We start from the raw sequence: 6,000 nt of genomic DNA on the forward strand, positions 1-6,000 counted from the left end.
GAACTCTTGTGGCTGAATGCAATCAAATCCTCACAGCAGTTCTCCTCCACAATCTAGTAGAAAGCCTTAGTCGAGACTCCGACAAAATGGGCAAGTGTCCCAATACTTTTGTCCATGGATTGGATCTGGAATCGAACCGAACTGGACTGAAATACTAAACTCGGGTGGGAAAAGCTATGAAAGAGAGGGTGCGCGAGAGCAGGCGAGAGAGTGGGGAGGGGGGCGGTGGAAGGAGAAAGGATGACACATGGTGGGGTATTGTGCGCTCAGTGACAGTTGGAGCACCAGGCTTGAAAATAAACAAGTTCTTTGAAGGCAGAGGGGCCGCCGACACACACTCACACACTCTCTCTCACACTCGCACACACTCGCACACATCCCGCCCGACCACTCACTTCCCTCCAGCATCGCTCCCGTCCAGATCCCAGTGCCCGGCCAGCCCCGGCAGCTCATTATAAAATAGCACGTTCAGATAATCAACGCGCTAATAATGAAAGTTACTTATCCCCCTCAAACTTCCCGCTGCCGTTAGAGCCGAGGCCTAATCAGCACACCAGCGCAGCTTAATAACTAATAACCCTCACAATTACGAGAGTCGTTTAATTACAGCCAGCGCACTTCAGTGCCAGTGAAGTGCGGGTATTATTGGCATCGCTAATCAAACAGTCCCTGTAAATAATAACTTTCCAAAAGATGTTTGTACCAGAGTTCTCCCACTTTCCCGCTGAGGAACACTGGTGGTCTAACAGACCCTTTCTGATGTTCAAACCTCGTACACTGGTTTATATATAGGGGTTAGAGATAGGGGTCTTACCCAAAGAATCCCTGGGGTCGCAAGTTCGAAAGCCATGCCGCTTTGCCATCAGCAGCCAGAGTCGGAGAGAGCACACTCAGAAATGCTGGTGGTCTATTAGACTCGCTCAGATGTTCAAACCACTACGTCATACTGTTTATGCATCTGTACGACGTAGACAAGACAAGGAAGGATCGAGCAGCTGTGTATCGGTGGGATATAGGGGGTTAGAGATAGGGGTCTTACCCAAAGAATCCCTGGGGTCGCAAGTTCGAAAGCCATGCCGCTTTGCCATTAGCAGCCAGAGTCAGAGAGAGCACACTGAGGAACGCTGGCGGTCTAACAGACCCTCAGACCATCAGATGTTCAAACCTTGTATGCTGAGGTTTAGCAGCTGTTTTGGATCTGTTTAAGGTAGACATGGAAAGATCGAACGGATGAGTATCGCTAACTCGAGGATGCACAATGCTGCAGTTCCTCATTCAGCCACTAGATGGCAATACGGACCTGCCTCACTCATAGAACCCCATTAAAGCCAGTGTGGAAATCTCTCACTCCAGTTTAGGCAGAATTGAGTAACTCAGCCTCATGAGGGAAGCAGAGTAAAGGCCTTGAACGCCACTAGCCGGATACCCCTCTCGAGAGTCCGTCACTCAGCCCAGTGCAGTGAGTATCCGCTAAGTCCTTGTAGGTAAGTCTGTTCACTTGTTGGCCATCTGTGCAGTGGCGTCAGGCAGAAACTGAACTGAAGGTCAGAAGGTTCAGTGCGGTTAGGTTAGTAAGGAAGGTTAGTGTGGTCTACTTGAAGCCCCCCAGCCACGACATCCTAACCAAGGCAGACTCCTGGGTGTCCCTTCTTTTGGTGGGTAACATAAAAAGTTTCGGAGATCCTTGAGGGTCTTTAAGGGATTCTTCTGAGTTTGAAACTGTGGAGAAACCTCTTACGGTGCCTTGTGAAACCTTCAAGGAGCCTTCAAGGAATAGAAGAACCTCCAAAAGTACCTCAAGGATCTTATACTTGCAGTACAATCAAAGCCCCACAGCAATGTTCCTCCAAACACTAGTAGAAAACCGTCTTCTCTTCTTCCCTGGAAAGTAGAGACCGTTACTCTTTTTTAATACCCTTGATTTCAGAAGAAACAGTGAATGAGCAGATGTCCAAATACTTTCGTTCAGATCTTTTTGAAGGGATCTGCGTCTTCTTTTTTTGGCGGAGAATCATCTGATCTGCCCACAAGACCATGCGAGATGCCAGGTAATGTCATGGCAACACCGTCACCAGGTCCCAGCGAGAGCTTGTGGACCTGTCTTGGGAAATGTGTGGAGAAGAAAGGAGGTGTGTGGACAGCAGTGAAGAGCGTGTGGGCAGCGGTTCATTTGGATCACGTTGAGCAGGGGCGTCGTAAGACCAGTTTGACCGCACATGGACGTACGTGAGCTGAAGCTCTTCTCCAGAGCGGCTTACATTTGCATTCTGTTAAGCAGGTAGCAGCTCGTCCCTGCACTGCTTCGGCCCAGGGGGTGGCGAGTTCCAATCCCGAACTATGCCGCTTTGCCATCAGCAGCCGGAGTCGGAAAGAGCACAGTCGTCCGTACCGTCTCCGGGTGGGTAGATGGCGCTCTCTCCCCTTTATCCCTCGTAAGCGTTGGCTGGCACAGCCAAACTGCTTAAGCCCCGCCTTCTCACCACCACTATCGGCCTACATGTACCTGCATCTACATCAACCATTGGTCAAACTGCTTAAGCCCCGCCTTCACACTGCCACTATTTGTCTTCATGTACCTGCATCTACATCAACCATTGGTCAAACAGCTCAATCCTCGCCTTCTCACCACCACTATCAGTCTACATGTACCTGCATCTACATCAACCATTGGTCAAACTGCTTAAGCCCCGCCTTCACACTGCCACTATTTGTCTTCATGTACCTGCATCTACATCAACCATTGGTCAAATTGCTTAAGCCCCTCCTTCTCACCACCACTATCGGTCTACATGTACCTGCATCTACATCAACCATTGGTCAGATTGTTAATGTATTAACGTTCATTAACACACACACACACACACTGCCACTGTCCTACACCTTAGGTGTACTTGAACACCACCAACCACAACATCCTAACCACCACAGACGCCCATGTGTCCCCAGCGTCCTCTCTTTAAAATAAACGTGGTCACCCTATTTAAATGAACCCTGTTCTTAAACTGACTGTAGAAGTTAAGCGCTAATTGGTCCAGCATTGTTCCTGAACTCTCGCCACTCTTAGATTAGGTCTCAGTGGTTACACATGCAAGTGGAGCTTCAGACAAGCACCTCTCACTGGGTCGTAATTTCTGAGATGGTCCCTCAGAGCCCCATTTCTCCGCAGGTCCACTCACGCCACCTCTGACCACGGCCGTTTGCGTGCTCTCGGCTTCTCTAATCACTTAGGCCTTTCGGCTCGAAGGCTTACTAATTGCACTGAGTCAAACGCGCTTGTATTCCACTTGATACCAGGACCAACATTTTCAGGGTGGGTTGTTTGTTGAAGTTAGCATTAGCATCGGCCTCTAGACCAGCTGGAGTTAATGTGCACTATTGTTAATTACACTACTTTCAATAAGAGCAACAGATTTCCTCCCTCAGGGCTTGACCCCATCTCTGTTGACTGAGAGTGAACCGGACCTGAGAGGACTCGAACTGACCGGTGTTACAATAACTAACTATGTTATTAATTAAGTAATGCCAAGTCAAGCCAATGAACCCACCCACCAACTACGACCGCCCCATCACTTGCAACGCCCCAACACCAAGAGGCTGAGGGCTAGCACATGCCGCATCGCTAGGCAACCGACCCCTCTAGCCCACGCCTGGCATTAGGCAACATGGTGCCAATAGACTATGTGTATATTTGTGTGCATTTGCACATTTGCACATTGTCAGCAACGGCTGCAGCTTAAAGTAGCCGAATGCATTCATTAGGAACGATATCTTATGGGTGTGATGCTTCGGCCCTGGGGGTGTCGAGTTCCAATCCCGAGCCGTGCCGCTTTGCCATCAGCAGCCGGAGTCAGCTAGAGCACAGTCAGTCGTCCGTACTGTCTCCGGGTGGGTAGATGGCGCTCTCTCACCCCTCATCACTCGTAAGCGGCGTTGGCCGACGTTGGCCGGCGTTGATAGGCGTCTGCTAGCTGGTGCGGCTAGGTGGTGTCGGCTAGTGCTAGGAGGGAACTATGAAGGTGGGTTCATTGGGCGGAAAAGGGAAACATTTGGCGAATAAAACATCTGTAGTAAATAAAAACATCTTTTAATGAAGATAATCAATAAAAACAGTATTAATTTAATCTTTTAATTAAAAGCAGCTTTACAGAGATCCGGGTCCGAGCCTCTTTTGAGCAAAGCTAGTGGCAAGTCCCTCACTGTTCCACTCTCTGCACATTGCTCTCTCTCTCTCTCTCTCTCTCTCTCTCTCTCGCTTTCCTCTCCAATCTACTCTCCGCTTCCTCTCACAAAGCCACTGACCACACTTCCTCTGCTGAAGGCCCTTCACCGGCCAGGCTGAACAAGATAGAAGGAGTCAGCGCGAGAGGAGAGAGAGAGCGCGAAAGGAGGGAAAAGGAAGGAGCTGCTCTGAGCCGGAGCAGATAGTGTTTATGGTCTGGATGAGCGTGGGAAACTGACGAACACAGTAGTTGCTCTATTTCCCGAGAGGTACAGGGCATGCCCATTTTCCTGTACACACGCATATGTAAACACACACACACACACACACACACACACTCACAGATACACAGCATTAATAGGTTGAGATGTTCATGAGCTGTGTCTGTTTCCTGTCGGACCAGAATTGTTGGCTGACGCTTTTCAGTGCTACCATCAACAAGAAGAAGAAGAAGAGCACAATAGGGGCAATAAGGGCAGTTTCCCCTCAGCTTACCGCTCAGCTGTCAGTTCTCACCGGTGTGAATCATCAGTAGACGACTGTGTGGAACCAGACTGGAGGGAACGGAAATGGTCCCCCATCATGTTCTCTTTTTTCTCCTGATTATTAATTAGTAATGGCTGCTAATGATTCACTATCTACTGTATCTGAGATATCTACTGTACTGTTTCCTTTCTACTGTGACTTACTACTGCTCCATTATTCACGTTATTAAATAGTATCTTCTACTAATTATTCAGTATCTACTACTAATTATTCAGAATCTACTACTAATTATTCAGAATCTACTACTAATTATTAAGTATCTACTACTAATTATTCAGTATTGACTATGAATTATTAAGTATCTACTACTAATTATTCAGAATCTACTACTAATTATTAAGTATCTACTACTAATTATTCAGTATTGACTATGAATTATTAAGTATCTACTACTAATTATTCAGTATCTACTATGAATTATTAAGTATCTACTACTAATTATTCAGTATCTACTATGAATTATTCAGAATCTACTACTAATTATTAAGTATCTACTACTAATTATTCAGTATCTACTACTAATTATTCAGAATCTACTACTAATTATTCATAATCTACTACTAATTATTCAGTATCTACTACAAATTATTCAGAATCTACTACTAATTATTCAGAATCTACTACTAATTATTTAGTATCTACTACTAATTATTCAGAATCTACTACTAATTATTAAGTATCTACTACTAATTATTCAGTATCTACTACTAATTATTAAGTATCTACTACTAATTATTCAGTATTGACTATAAATTATTAAGTATCTACTACTAATTATTCAGAATCTACTACTAATTATTAAGTATCTGCTACTAATTATTCAGTATTGACTATGACTTATTAAATATCTACTACTAATTATTCAGAATCTACTACTAATTATTCAGAATCTACTACTAATTATTAAGTATCTACTACTAATTATTCAGAATCTACTACTAATTATTAAGTATCTACTACTAATTATTCATTATCTATTACTAATTATTAAGTATCTACTACTAATTATTCATTATCTACTACTAATTATTAAGTATCTACTACTAACTATTCAGTATCTACTATGAATTAGTCAGTATCTACTACTAATTATTCAGTATTGACTATGAATTATTAAGTATCTACTACTAATTATTCAGAATCTACTACTAATTATTAAATATCTACTACTAATTATTCAGTATCTACTACTAATTATTAAGTATCTACTACTAATTATTCAGTATCTACTACTA

Source organism: Salminus brasiliensis, chromosome 5, assembly GCF_030463535.1.
Source record: "Salminus brasiliensis chromosome 5, fSalBra1.hap2, whole genome shotgun sequence".
Lineage (NCBI taxonomy): Eukaryota > Metazoa > Chordata > Actinopteri > Characiformes > Bryconidae > Salminus > Salminus brasiliensis.